This window comes from Vicugna pacos, chromosome 2, assembly GCF_048564905.1.
Source record: "Vicugna pacos chromosome 2, VicPac4, whole genome shotgun sequence".
Lineage (NCBI taxonomy): Eukaryota > Metazoa > Chordata > Mammalia > Artiodactyla > Camelidae > Vicugna > Vicugna pacos.
The window spans coordinates 7875575-7891466 of NC_132988.1; the positions used below are offsets into that span (position 1 = coordinate 7875575).

Here is a 15892-nt window from a genome sequence, read left to right on the forward strand (position 1 = left end):
ACATTGAATTTTGATGGCACTTGGAAAATGGAAGAGGTGGGAGTCAAAGGGAGCCCTCACTTCAGTAAGAGGCTCCAGACTGGGAGATTCCCTTGTAACAAAAAACCAGCTCAGACCGAAAGGAGAGACACTATTTAAAAAGACTATTGGAATAGGGGGAGAGAAAATGCTCCAACCATAAGACCTGTAGGTTGTTCAAAGATTAGGCAGAAAACAAACTATGGTTACCAAAGGGGAAGGAGGGGAAGGATAAATTAGGGGTTGAGAATTAACAGACACACATGACTATATATCAAATAGATAAACCACAAGGAGTGACTGTACAGCACAAGGAATTCTATTAAATTTCTTGTAATAACATATAACGGAAAAGAATCTGAAAAGAAAAGATACATGTATGTGTACGTATAATGGAATCATTTTGCTATACATCTGAAACTAACATTGTAAATCAACTAAATTTAAAAAAATGTTTTTTTAAATTTTTTAAAAAATTAAGAAAAAAAGATTAGGCAGAAAAGGATTTTCTTTTCTAGGGAAGAAGAGACAAGAACAGAGAAGGCCAGGCATGGAGGAGAGGGCTGAGCAGGTGGTGTGATGGGAGCTGAACAGGGAATGTCTGCTTTGCCGTCAGCCGATTCTCAGGGAGGATCTTGGAGAGCGGGGAGGGTTGCTTTTCACTCCAGTACCTGCTTAAGCTCCTAACGCTTGCTTAAAACTTAGGGTGGGTCAAAGTTCAGGACCCTGGGAAGACAGAAGCTTGGCCAATACTTGGTAATATCAAGTCAAGGGGCATTTTGTCCACATTGGTCAGTGGGCGCAAATGGCTCAGCTCTTTGTTGACAAAGAAGGAGATGGGTGCCCAGCCTTGACCAGGGTCAACAAGAAGGCCATCCTCCAAGTCCCATCAAGGTCATATGGGACAAGCATGGCTCTTTGCAGTAAGCCCTTTCCTGGGACACCCAGAGTGGAGGGATTTCTTAATCATCCTGTGTTCCTGAGGTATAGGGCTTAGGGAAAGCTCAGCATTCACCTAACATGAACCAAAACATGTCACATTTCACCCCACGGTCAGTGGCTGATCCAGGCAGGGTGGGGAGTCTGGTTTTGCATGGTCACTGGGCCAGTGGTGACAGAAATAAGGCATGGGTTTTGCAAGAACTTATACATTTTTTATTTTGAAATGTTTGCGTCATAAATGTTAGGCCTTTGTTTTGTTTTGGCTTGATTTGGGGAGGGGGCTAGTCTCAATTATCTGCCGTAGATATCTTTTGTTATTACCTTTCTCTGTCCCCTTCTAACTGCTAGACTTGTCATGAGCCCCCAGTCAACTGGGAAAGAAAACTGCCTCTAGACATGCTCTACTTAATGTGAGAGACAGACTTACTAGGAGGAGAGACTTTTCCTTGAGGAAATGTCTTCATGCAGATCCTTATAGACAGATATTGATGGAGTTCATTAAAAGGATTCTTGCATAGTTGATAAAAAATTTGTTTGGCTTTTCGGCTTTCTTATCATTCATGTTAGCTTTCTGTTATGTTAACAATTACACAACTTCTTCGTATTTTTCAGAAATTGGTTTACTATTTTGTGCCCCTCCCCCAAGAAAGGACTAAGGAACACAATACGTATTAGAAATAGCTATCATGGTCTCATGAGCTCATTGTTCATCTCATCAGCATTCTTACAGAAATGGGATTATCCGTGCCGTGTGACAAGGCAGACCAGTACCACTGGCAGTAAAAGAATTTGCCAGAAACAAAGAAAAGTGAAGGAAAAGCTTATTAGGTACGCTGCTGCCGGCACAGGTGGGCAGACAGACAAGAGGCGTCTGCTGCCCCGAGGGCAGATTCTTAAGAGTTTTTTATAAGGAAGGGCCTGACCACGTCAGTACTTTAAAGTAGGGGGTCGTGTTGAAGATTTCCAGACGTTAGTTGCTTATTATCTAAGGGCTTAAGTTCATTACTCCTGGAGAAGGAAGTGTTTATCTCTGGGAGGAGGGAGGCAGTCTGGTACACTCCAGGAAGTTTGGGAGGGGGGTGCTAGGTCCTAACTCAGGGTTGTCAGCTGGGCTAAAACAATTGCATGTTGAGAGATGAACGTCTTCTGTGTTTCCTGATTTTTGTCTTCATGACGTGAGTGATGAGGGCACAGCAGACGTTATGTGACTGAAGCCCCCTGCAGCTCTCTGTGGGGCCTCTTCCTTGTCCTCGAAGCCCACAAGCCACACTCCGTGTGTCAAAGTGTGTTAGTGACACGCGCAAGAGCTGCATACGTTCTCCTGGAGATCTTCTCCCTCGAGCCTTCTGTTCTGAGCGAGATGGTTTCTCTCTCACCTGGGAACCCTCTCCACCCCTCTCGGGTGTGGGTGTCCTTTTCCTGATCATTCATATTTTTCCCTTTCTGAAGTTACTCCTTAGCTTTGCTGGAACACAACTTCTCGCAGCTTCCTCCTTATCCCCATTGTTGTAGATTTATAGCTATGCCATCCCTTTAGCTATCAGAGGGACAGGAAAAGGACAGCCATACAATCGATCCATACTTTTGACTCTTTCCATCTCATAAATAATATTTTTTGGAAGAATATGGAAACCAGGCCCAAGCGACAAGGCTAATACTGTGCTCTAGAGTGAATACCTTCAGCATCCACTTAAAATTACAGAAAATCCTACAAATTCAAAACCAATCGCATTTATTAAACATTATCTTTTCAACCTAGGAATGATATTTGCAATATCTTATCAATCTAGGAATAACAATTATTCGAGCTGCCAATATTTGAGATAACAAAAGGAAGGGCATTTGGGAGTGTCCACAAGAAGAGAGAAATTAAATAACTGATCACGTCCAAAGGACTGAACATTTCATTCCAACTAATATAACCTGGTTTCTAATTATGACACAGTAAGGCCAGAAACTTAGAGAAATGTGAGCTTTAGAAACAGAAAAAAACTAGTTTTATTTTGCATCCCAGTATGAATCTTCTCATGCTTAACTTTCTGAACTGCATAACTGACAGGACTTTTTCACTTTTTTTTCAATCTCTCTTTAACAGATATGTCTCCATCAATGCAAAATGCTTCCTAGATGATAAATTAAACAGAGATTGGAAAGGAGTCTGTATGTCAGATGTGACTAGCATTTCAGCTAGTTCTCAGTTGACTTTATTGAATAACCAAGAATAAATGAAATAATAATGATAATTACCCTGTTCATAAGTTATTTGTACACTCATGAATTAAAGAACTTAAAAAGGAGACCCTGTCTGCCTTGCTCACATCTGCATCTGCAGCCTCAGAATTCATTCAAGTCCTGGTGCCTAAAAGTAAGTCAATAAATATTTGCCATGGAATTAATACTCTTTTTATTAGCTTTCAGAATCCTCACTGTCAGCTGAGGAGTCTATAGTACTTCAGCTAATTTTTGGTCAGATTCCCTTGGCTGTTTCTTTATACCTCTAGCATCAAGTTTTCCCCACTGATCTTAGAATCATAGCTTCGTTCAAAACTGGGCATTACTTCCTGACATAAGTAAATGTCCTGCTGCTATTTATACTATTCTTACTAAGAAGTTAGGAGCACTGGTGTCATTCTTGTCATTCTGTGTCACTGTGATGTTAATGAAGGCTGCTGCTCACAAGGATAATGATGGCTATGAAGATGGAGTAACAACATCACTGTCTTAAGCCGAATTTCCATTGCCCCCATTTCCGGTACCTTCCTGGAGGGCTCATCGCACCTTCGGTAAGAACAAAGCCCCTCACCCTCCACTTCGTAGTCTTCCACATAGACACGCGCAGATCATCTCATCTTTCATTGTTTTCTATTCAGGAGCCTTCCGTCTTTGCTGGTTTCATGCCCTTTTCTTCAATTTCCCGCTGCAACAGCAAGCACAACTTTTTTTTTACATCTTTGGGTGAGTTCCAACAGGACAGAGATGGTATGCTAAACTCAAGATCGCTTGAATAGTGTATTGGCAAAGAAACAAACTAGCAAAAAAAAAAAAAGGAAAATTAAAGGGAGCACAAAAAAGTACAGGAGGGAAGAGAGGTCAACAGTAGCAGAGCTGTCACCACCCCTCCACACTGAGGAATGAAGGGAGGAAAAGGAAAGAGAGTTGGGTGCAGCCTTGAGAGAACCAAAGACCTTCCGTAAAGGGACACCACCAAGCCAAGGCGAGCTCTCAGGACAGGAGCAGAGAAATAAGTACCCTCCCCTCACCCTGTTCCTTCCTCTTGATCCCGACCAGTGCTTCTTTGTACTTTAACGCAAACAGATGCCAGACAAGCGAGTGATGAAGTCAGTGCAGGTTAGGATCCTGGAGGAGGGAGCAGGGTGCATGGGTGGAGACTGGCTGTGGAGTGGGAATCTATTTAGCAGAGTCCACACCTCTGTTCCTCAGCACCCATGTCCTCTTCCATCCTGTTTAGTCATCCAGCCTGATGGGCAGACAAAGACTGGAAAGCTCTTATTATTCCCTTGCTGTACAGGTTATCTCCTCCTGGACCATGTCTTATACCACTTGGTCTCTGCAGACCATGTCAGAATCAAACACAACAATTGCCTTGTAGAAAAAGAAAAGAAGATGGATCCTAGAGGGCTGGTATGAGCCAACGGCACAGGAGAGCTTTAATGGAGACGTGGACTAGGGCCCCTTAGATAGGGGAATAGCTTGACACCTATAGCATGAACATTTAGTGGAAATTTGGATGTTCAAGTCTCTCCACCTCAACTCGGCACAAAGGTCTCCAGCCAGTGTCCTAGGGTCTCATTCTTCTCCCATAAGCATCATTACTTTACTGTAGAAAACTTGTTAGGACAGAGGGAGTAATTTGTACTGCTCCTTTGAGATGCTCGCAATGCAAGGCTGATGGCCAACTGTATCTACCCTGTGTCTACCAGAGATAAGAAATTTCAAAACTGCTATGGAGATCTTTGGCCTCCACATGTATTCTTAATTTTAGAATCCTAGTTTCAGTTCATCTGAATTTCTATATATGCTCTCAAGGGGGTTAGGTAGTAACCAGGGGATTCCACAATCACAAAAAGCATTTTTGTTACCATGTGTGTTGAGGAGCCCCCTAGCCACCCACTGATTAAACAGTTTTTCAAGAAGGATTACATGACTCTTAGAATCGTGACTGCTATGATTTATTAAAACTAAAGGAGACAAAGCAAAATCAGCAAGGGGAAATGCATATTGGGTAAAGTACGGAGAAAACAGGCACCATCTCTCTCTTTCCCAGTGGAGTCATACAGGACTTACTTAATTCCTCCAGAGAGGCATGGCAAAATGTGCACAATGTCTCCTAGGGGAGCTCATTAGGGACTCAGTCCCAGGGCCTTTATTGATGGCTGGTCAAAAAGGCACTCACAGTCTAAATGTACCAAAACTCCAGACTCCCAGAGGAAGGCAGGTGTTCAACATAAAGCATGTTGTTTGGTGCATCAAAACATCACCTTGTACACCTTAAATACATACAGTTTTTATTTCTGAATTGTACCTCAATAAAGCTGGGTGGGGGAACACAGTATAAACAGTTTAAGAACAGCTAGCTACTCTTAGAAGTTCTGGGAATAATGAGACCGCATCCAAATCCAAATTCCCATATGCCAGCCGAGAGCTGGTCTTTCAAGCAGGATGGCAGTGCCAGGCCTGCTGCCCTGATGGCTGTCTGCAGCCCATAGTGACTGAGCACAGAGGTCCCTGCTCTCCTAAGACCTTGCCCTCTGAATGCACTCCATCCCATGTACCCTCTGGTGATACTTTGAATTTTTTTTTTTTTTACTTTCTGTGAATGACATGTGTCTTATTTTCCCTTGCAATGGAAGTTGCCCACACATTCCTTAAATATATGACAAATGAAAGTTAAGAATTCCATTTTAAAGACCTTTTTAGTGGGACCATTTCCAGTGGCAGTCATTGTGTCAATCAGGGACCCAATAGGAAACCACTGAAATCATAAAAATGGAGATCTATTAAAGAGGAGGTATTTATAAAAGTTGTAATTGCAAAGGTCAGAATGAGGAGAGCACAAAGGATTGTGTGTAAACATTGGCCCACCAGCAGCAGAGATGCCAACTGGGGAGGCACCAGGGGATATTAAAAAGAGCAGTTTCTCAACTCAGAAGGAGAAAGGGTTTCCTTGGGCAGGCAACCTTAGGAGGAGGAGTGGCCCCACACAGGGGGCCGCAGGCAGCCAGAGGCACCCAGGAAGGATGCATTCTGAGCTCATTCTGTCCTTGTTTGTAGATCTTTCACAGTACTGCCCATTGGCTCAACCCGATTAGAAGCCAGAGGCAGCCGACCCTGGGATTTTACTGATGTAATTACATGGGGCAGTCTTCCAGGACACAAGGCAGTTTGCAAAAGTTTAAACAGGTTGACCCAGTGGAGCAAACAGAAGATTTTTGGCCTCATTGATAATTCATTTCCATTTGCCAAGAATTCTGCACCCTTTTATTCAAATATTTTCTGACATCTCACTTTCTCAAAGAAGAATTCCAAACAATGAATTACAAGTAATGAGTTTCCTTTCTCCCCCCCCGTCTAAATATTCAAGTCTTGTCATTTATCGCCTACCAGTTTTCCCCAAATCTACCATTAAAATGTCCCTCTGCATTTTTTTAAGTTTTTTATTTTTCCCCATTATTACCTTTTTAATTTTTTTTTTCTAGTTGCTCAGAGTGTCTTAATGCTCTTAATAACTATACATGTTGTACTGTATAAAACACATCCTGTTTTCTAAAAGCTCCTAATTGGCAAATGTTCTATGTGTTTTGCTAAATTAATATGATGTATTGTTCAATATTTTGTGCATGCAAGTTTGGCATGAATTTGTTTTCTTTCCTTGTTAAAATCTAGCCCAGTAAAATGTTTACCAGAGGATAAGAAGCACTAGTATATGTCAAGAGACTGGGATTCTGATCAATTCCTCTGTTTGCCGGAAATACATCTTGATCTGGGAGACTTCCCTCAGTTTCAGCATCCTCACTTGCCATGTAAAGGGCTTGGATGCGATCACCTCTGGTACCTCTCCCAGGTTTAACAGTCTGTTTGCTGATTTTAGTTCAATCATTATTAGACTCTTTCCCACCCCTACTCCCCAACGGAGTACTTTCATGAGGACATAACATTTCTCTGCCAGGTATTCCACAGAGCCAAAGTGTTCTTCTGAGAGTCAACTCGTCCAAATCAATTTGTGTGCTACAATGCTCCTCTTTAATTTTAAGTGTTAGAATTATAAAACAAACTTGCACCAGTATTGGTATTTCCTCATGATCCCATTAGAGGATTTACTGGTTTACCTCTTACCAGTAAAACTTTTCTCTTGTCTGGAACTTACTATGCCAATTTTCATTTATACATACACATTTATCATTGCATCAAATATATGCATTAACACTTTTTAGACTATATTTTAAATGAATAGATATCAACCAGACAAATTTTAAAATTCATTAGGTGACCTATGTCCTTTTTAACTGTATACAACTTCCTGCTACTTCCAATTGAAATGTAAGCAGGTACTATTTTTTTTGGTCTATTTAGATACTTTAAAAAAAATGTCATCACCTACAAATGGATTAAGCCATGTAATCCATCAGAGCCCAGAAATTTTTCCATGTGAGGGACAAAATGAGGGGAGCGAGACAGGAATCACAACTCAAATTGAAAAGTGAGAAGTACCCAAAAAGAAAGCAGTTCTTCTGGGTTAATCATTTAGAAAATGTGTTACATGAGAAGGTCAAGAAGGACCCAACAAAGTCTGAGAGACGAAGAAAATTATCCAGAGAAGAGACATTAAACTTAGACACACAGAGCAAGTAACCACTAGTTGGATGGAGAAAGAAGGAAGACTCCAGGCTGAGGAAACAGCATAAAGAACAAATGGACCGATGAGCATGGACAGAGGATGGAGACCAGGAGGAAGGCAGCTCCCCATGGAGCAGGAGAGATGGGAGCTGGGAACCATATTAAGAACTCTGACTTCACTTGGATGGAAATAGGATTTACTAAAGGATTTTAACAGGCATACCACTTTAAAAAGGTCATTCTGGCTGCTCTGAAAAAAATTATCAGAAAAATTTAGAGGAAACTAAGGTTAAAAACTTTTGAGCCCTTAATTAGTAAGAGCGCTTGCCACATCAGTAAACAAAGGAAGCTGAAGCCACCCAGTCATCAGCCAGTACTCTTACCCCCAACGGTGCCCCCTGAGGGGACTCAGGATGGAAAGGAACAGGATACTGGTCCTGAGAGCAAAGGTGCCCATCAAAGGAACGATTTCAGTGAGCCCAGACTTTTGTATCTTCCCATACACAGGAAGGCACCAAATTCTTTCACTTCAGATATCTGATTTTCTTTAATTAACAGTAATCTTTAATGTTCTGACTACATGATCTCTGTTACAAAAACTCCTATATATCCTGGTTCCTCCCCCACCTCTTTGGAGCAGAATTAAAGTAGGATAGGAAACAAGATTAATGACAGGTAGGAATATTCTAATAATAATGAAAAGATTGAAGATAGGGAAAATGAGAAGGGGCCATGGAAGGATGATTAATAGCTGACGTTTCTGGAATAGAGAAATCAGGCTGTGCTCAGGTATCAACAGGGCAATGGGAAAAGGATTATAGGTTTAGCTGGAAATAACTATAAATTTCTTCTTGTAACAGAAGAATGGAGAAAAGAAGTTAATATTGAGAAATGTTTATAGAATTGATTGTTGCAAAGTGAGGTAATTCTTCTCCAGTCTTCTCTTTTTTTCTTTTCTCACTGAAAATAGGAGGCAAAGCTATCTCTGAGGATGGCAGTTTGAGAATATTAGGGAAAATTTGTTGTAGCAAATGCAGAAAATTGGACTGAGAGTCAGTAACAGATAGTTGATTATAAAGTGACATTATGTCCAATTCTGAGATTAATGATCATGAATTTTTGGTTGTATCACAGTGCCCTAATATAAAAGATTCTCTAGTTTCTTTCTTAGTTTGGGTGTTGTGAATGAAAAATACTGCCAGCCATATCAGTAAACAGAGAATGCTGTAGCCATTAAGTCATCAGCTGCTACCGCCACCCCCGTCAGGGAACTCAGGATGCAGACAAGCAGGCAGCCCAACTTCTACAGCCAACTCCCCAACAGTGCATCCTGAGGGGACTCAGGATGGGAAAGAACAGGACAATGGCCATCTCTGGTTAGCTAGGTGCATGTCAAAGGAATGATGCGAATAAGCCCAGAGCTGTGTGCCTTTCTCTACATAGAAAAGGGCCAAATTCCTTAACTTGAACTATCTGGTTCTTTCTTTCTTTTGTTTTGTTTTGTTTTTAATTAACAGTAATCCTTTGATGTTCTGACTACATGGTCTTTGTTGTAAAGCTCCTATATATCCTGGCTCCTCCCCTATCTCTTTGGAGCAGGCCCTCAGAGCTATCTGAGAGGCTGTCATCCTGGGCTCAAGGGGTTTAAGTCCTCAGAAATGTCCACTGAATAAAATATAACTCTCAACTTTTAGGCTTAGGTTTTATGTCAGTGGACAGTATATACATGGATAAGGGGGGGCATTTCCTTCATCTGCTGTTGAAATTTTTTTGATGAGTCAAAATAACTACAGAAGGCTTAGGAGATATAAGTGAAGACATTTATTCATGGCATCTAATTTGTATTAGAAGTGAAATGATTTAAGGAAAATTCTGATGGGTAGAGAGAAATAAGAAGGGTGGTAGGCTGGCATTCTCCATGGGCTCGGGTAATGGAGGTGATAGATGTCCTCAGCGGATGATCTGGAAGCAGGGTGTGTTGCATTAAGACAGTGCGATTCCAAGGCTATTGGTCTGAAAGGGGCATAGATCTTGAGTGACTGAAAGGTGCTGGGTGTGGTCCTGGGGCCAGAGCTCCGTTAGCAGAGCAGGGTCCCGCATCTATTCAGCCCATGTGGATTTCAGCCCTTGATCACACACTTGTGGGTGCTTTGTGCAGTTCATGCACTGCACAGCCTTACACAAAAGTTATCTTGGGGTATGGCTGATAAAGGTGGAGAGGGAAGATTCTCGTAGTCGAGAAAAACTGAGTAACCATTGTGTCTCTGGATTTCATAGTCCAGAATGATGGCAGGATTTGAAAGTAAAAGAAAGAATTTAACGCAGATACCAAAATATCAAGAGGAAAGATGAGTGACTGTGCTTGTACGTACTGTGGAAACAAAGAGGAGTTAATTGGCTTTTCTCAGATAATATGAGGCTGGGTTTTTTGAGACTAACCCCAACCTGTCCTCCCCACGCAGAGGTAGTTAGGCATTTGAGTTTTATTTAGTGGGCATTTACATGACACTGTGTCTCACAACAACTCTTAAACTCTTAAGAAATACTAACATATTTGATCCTCACTGCAATCTTAAGAGGACCACTCTCAGTTATTGAATGGATGAAGATAACAAACCCAGAGAGGCAGGCAGCTGTCTAGAGTGATGTAACTGGAAAACAGTGGAACAAAGCCACTTCTTAATTGGCCTACAGGGGCAGTGGAAATTAGAGTAAAATTCGTGGTGAGTATAAACACTGAGTGATTAGAAAGATGCTGGAAGAGACAGGCACAAATAAAGATTATGGGCAAAAAATCGGAAGTGGAAGGCTGAATTTTGAGCAGTAATCTGACACTGGGAGTCAGAGAAAAATGGAGGAAATATCACCAAGGAAAACAGAGACTGTGTTTGAACACTCCTTGGATAGAAAATGAAAGCTTAAAATAGGCAGGTTTGCAGAAATAGACTCACAGACATAGAACACTAACCGTGGTTACCGGGAGAAATAGCAGGGAGGGATAGGTTAGGAGTTTGGATTAATAGACACACACTACTACATATAAAGTAGATAAACAACAAGGCCCTACTGTATAGCACAAGGAACTGCATTCAATGTCTTATAATGAGCTGAAAGGGAAAAGAATCTGAAAAAAAAAATGTATGTATATGTATAGTTGAATTGCTTTGCTGTACACATGAAACTAACATTGAAAACTGACTACACTTCAATAAAAACTAAGAACTAAAATTAAACAAACAAACAGACAGGATTGTGCCATGATCTGAGGTTTTAGAGTTGCTGTGTTTGGTTGGGGCTTGTTCCCTTCGCCTCCATGTCACAAGAGGATGATGATGCTAATGGTTCCTGTTCCTGGCTGAGGATGAGAGCCTTGTTGTCCAGCACCCAACTGGGGGACTGAGTGCTGGACGTTAACTGGAACTGAACATGCATTGACCAGCCTTCCATCACAACAAAGGCTGCTTCCCTGTGGCCCCAGGCACCATGCTCCACTGTTGTAGTGAGATGGGAAGCCCCATAAAAAAGACTGTCAGGGCACCCCCCCTCCAAGGCAGGGTCACTGCTCTCCTGCCAGCACCATTGTGTTCCCTGGCCCAGCGGCTCTAGCTCACTTTTTGCCTCTGAAAGGGCTTACTTCTAGGAAAGTGAAATTTACCCCTAAAATTCTATTGGTTCCCTGAGCTCACTCCTGATTGGTTCTTTCTTTCACTCCTGATTGGTCCATTTCCCTCACTCCTGGTTGGTTATTTCTCTCCCTCCTGATTGGTCCATTTCTACAAAGCTTGTTTCTAATTACTCAACTTTTGTTATACCTTATTTGCATATGATGTTGCAAAGTGTAAACTGGCAGCCTATAAAAGCGTGTGTAAACCTACAGACAGGGTCCAGAGCTTGGAGTGTTAACTGCTCTGGGCCCGCTGGCGTAATAAACCTGAGTTCTCCAGATCTCCGAGTGCTGCTTGGTCTCGTGCCCAGATCCAGGTTGCTGTCACATCTGAGCTGTAACACATTTTTCTGCAACATTTCATCTTTGCTTGTGTTTACGTTCTGTTCCACTGTAAGTGGGTCATACATTTCCATTATTTTTATCACGCTAAAAATGATTAAACCACGTTGCCTTCTATTTCTCGATTTTCTGTGTGTTGGGGAGAAGGGACTGAGGGACAGTTGTTGAATCAAGTTCTTAAGAACATTAATAAAAGCTAAGCCTCAAGCTGCCTCGGTGACTAATCTAGTACAAGGGATTAGTGGCCCCACTGTGGGGACACTCTGTGCCAGCCCAGCACTTAGCAAAAAGTTTAATTTTTCATGAAGAGGGTCCCAGACTTCCCACTGCTAATCTCACAGCCAGATTGCTTTTTAATAAAGCAATGAAAGTCACGGGGGTGGGGAAAGAAACATCAAGGGACAAGGCATTTATAACAGAGCTAAAGCAAATCGCAGAAGTTGCAGAATAAATGTCCCCTGGAGGTCATCTAGCCTGAACTGTGGGGTGGCCCTGCAACATCTGCTCCGCTCATAGCCGCAGCAGACAGCCTGGGGTAATCCTGCTGGCTCCTTCTGCTGATCACCAATCAGACCCTAAAAAACTGAAAACACAGCTTCATGTAGTCTCAGAAAATTCACACAGAGAGCTGGTTATACATTACAACATTAATTTGCTTTCCTCCATGAGGTGTTATCTCTTTATCAAAAGAGAAAAGGAAATGGAGAAAAAGAAAAGACGCTAAGTGACCAGAACAAGTCCAAGTTAGCAAGGGAGAAAGTCAGACTGGAACTCAGGGTCACCACTGCCTTATCCTCCACTCTCCAGACCATCCCCATTTCATCCAGTCAGCAGCTGACCTCTTGTGTTATGAGGGAAGAAGATATTCATGTTACCTGTGAATTTTCTTAGTGAGAGGAACAGATGTGGTCTGTCCTGTGGACTCCCCTTTTCTCCTGTTCACTTCTTGCCAAAGGCAAGTTCCTGTGCCTGCCGTACCATGAGACCAAACAAACTGAAACATGGCAGTTTGGTTAATCTCAGAGAAAGGTTAATCACAGAGGGGAGCCAGGAGGACAGAGTGGCTTATGCCCAAGGAAAACCCCGAACTCCTCAAAGGGTTTCAGCAAAGCCTATTTAAAAGCAGGTCATGGAGGTTGGGGGGGGGTGGTTACAGGGTATGTGATCAGCTGGTGCACAATCCTCTGATTGGTTGGTGCTGAGGGAAGAGGGCGGTCAACTGTCACCCACTAGGCGCCAGGAGGTCTGGGGGCCACGTGCTCTCCATCATCAAGTAGTTAATTTCTTCCATCTGGGGGTGGTTTTTAGCATCTGAAATACTCAGGAAATACACATGAGATAGTATCATCTGGGCACTTCAGAGAGGAGCTACAACAGAGGATATTGGAGAGGGGATCTGTCCCAGGAAGGTCTCACAGGGTCCTGCTTGGTTACACACTGATTGACAGAACCCATCTCAGGATGTCGAGCCAGTAAAACTGTTCCACTCCTGTAACCGATGGGATGTGAGGCTCAGTAGCGTGAGTCCAATACTCCCCTCTGAAACATCACCTCCAAGAATTAAAGGGAACCCCTTTGTTTTGGGTAGAACTTTTTTTTAATCAGCTTTACTGAGGCTTACAAATAAAATTATAATACTTCAAGTGGATAACGTCATGATTTGATATGTGTATACGTTGTAAAGAACGTGGGAACACCACTGAGTTAACCAACACATTTTGGACTATAGTCCAAATGATACTGTTGATAATAAAATGAAATCCAAAAATGTGGTCCAAATGATACTTTTAATAATAATGATATTATTGATAAGTTGATAATACTGTATTGTTTAATTGAATTTTGATAAGAGAATATAATGTTGGCGTCATCACCAAAAAAAAAAAAAGTGAAATGGATAGAGCAGTATTTTAAACTTCATAGACTAAGATTTACTACAATTTTAATAGTGAGCTGAGTGCATGGTCTTTGTGAGGGTGGAAAATGTACATTTCCTAGTGAGAAAAGAGAAATAAAATGGAAATAAAAATTATGACTATGGAATTTTGGGCCTTTGACTTGGCTGTTTTTCCCTGCCCAGACCCCACATTCACTACCCCTCTTACACATACTCCTATGAGCAGATGGAATGGTACCAAAGTAGTTTTTGGGACCGAGGAGCTCCTCATCGAAGTGCCATTCATTTTATTTCAGAATGGTGTCATGTCGGATCGTGAAAATGACAACGACTTGATATTCATTTCATTTAGGACAATGTAGGTCTTAACCCACAGCGTTCCTCCCTCTTGAATGTCAGCTTTGCAGAGAGCATTATTTTTCCTCTTTCTCATTATCACTCTGAACTGTGCTTAAAATGGGCTCTAGAACAGGATTCTCTCTGCCAACTCTCTATTTTCTAGCACACAGTTTTTTCTAGATAATGCAAATGTTCCCCCATCCTTTAGCAGAACCTAGAAGTTAATAAGTTAATTCAAAATCTATAGTGCTCGCTTCGGCAGCACATATACTAAAATTGGAACGATACAGAGAAGATTAGCATGGCCCCTGCGCAAGGATGATACGCAAATTCGTGAAGCGTTCCATATTTAAAAAAAAAAAAAACCCATAAGGGAATCTCCTCAGATTTTCTTCTAAGTGAATTTTCTTATATTTCTATTTTCTTTTCCCTATTCCACTATGTGCATTATGCTTGCAAGTCATCTCAAAGCCTTTGGGAATTTGAGGCTGAAGGGGACAAAAGATTCTCATTACCCTTAGGTGATCTCCGAATCACGGATATTTAAAAAATAATTGAAATGCCTATTAATATTTAATTGATGGGTAGGAAAATATTTTTAATTATCTCTACTCTTTTATAAGTTGTGAAATTTAAAAATAATTTTTATGTGTAGTGGGAAGCTTAATCAATTGCATAATATTGAAGACCAGTGAGATATAAGCTCACATACAAAGGTAAAAGGTGTTGTTCAGTGCAGGCTAATGGTCTGAATTCTCCCTATGAACAGCTCATCTCCTTAATATGTTCTCATTGTCACATGCTAGTGACCTGTATGGTATCTTCTCTCAATGTATAAGCAAGAACTTTTCAATTTTGTACCTAGAATTTGGAATAAAAGGAAATGTTCTTAGAATACCACAAGACAAATTGACCTTTCAATGCTTTCCATTAAAACACCTTTTCCCTTCTTTAATTGTGAAGACAATTACCCTTGCCTTAAGTTTCATTTTTCCTTGACAGTTCTACTCTCCCATCACCACAATTCAATTAATTTCAACTTTTTTGGCCCGTATTCAACAAAGCTCTTCATGAGGTTACTATGTCTCTTAAATTTGGTGCAAAGTGATATCAACTCACAGATAAACCAGCCACTGCACCAGGTAATGTATCTCAGAATCCAGTGTAGGAAAAACCATCAGACAAGGTGTAGAAAATAGAATGTTCATGTCAGAATTTCTCGTAGTGGCCAGAAACTGTAAGGAAGCTCAAAAAATCAGGACTGCAGAATGAACAGATACAGGGTGGTGTGCTCACATACTAGAAAACCAGGCATTAATTAAAATGAAGGAACCGTAGCTACACACCATAACATGGGTGAATCTTAGAAACAGTGTTAAATGAATAAAAACTACAGGAAAAAATTGCAAACTATGTAATTCCCCTTTATGTAGATTTGAAAAATTAGCAGAACAAAACTATAAATCTTAAGAAGGGAAACTGAAATGTTAAAAGGACCAAAAAAAAAACAGTGAGGAAAGTATGAGTCATAAGTGTTACGAGAGTGGTGACTTTTGAGAAAAAAGGAGCTGATTGCCATTAAAAAGGGTTACACAGAAAGACACGGTGCCCTTGGTAATGTGTGCTGACGCTTGCTTTAGAATACTTTATTAGGTTGTGTTTACCGTTTTCTTTCATATGTGTGTTATTTTTCAAAATAAAAACATGTTTAAAAGAAAAATTGTAACATAGCCTAAAAAAATGGCACACTTGTTTCTTTGTTTATTACATATTTTTCATAATGGAGTCTATGTTCCATGACAGTGGAAATGGCTTTGTTCAGCCCTGGATGCTCA

The 15892-nt window shown here is 41.2% G+C and overlaps 1 non-coding gene across 1 annotated transcript; it reads left to right on the top strand.

Annotated features, from left to right (window-relative positions):
- Positions 1–14303: 14303 nt before the first annotated feature.
- On the top strand, positions 14304–14410 carry LOC116276835 (U6 spliceosomal RNA). The gene has a single exon (XR_004186318.2). It is a non-coding gene; the product is annotated as a U6 spliceosomal RNA (small nuclear RNA).
- Positions 14411–15892: the final 1482 nt, after the last annotated feature.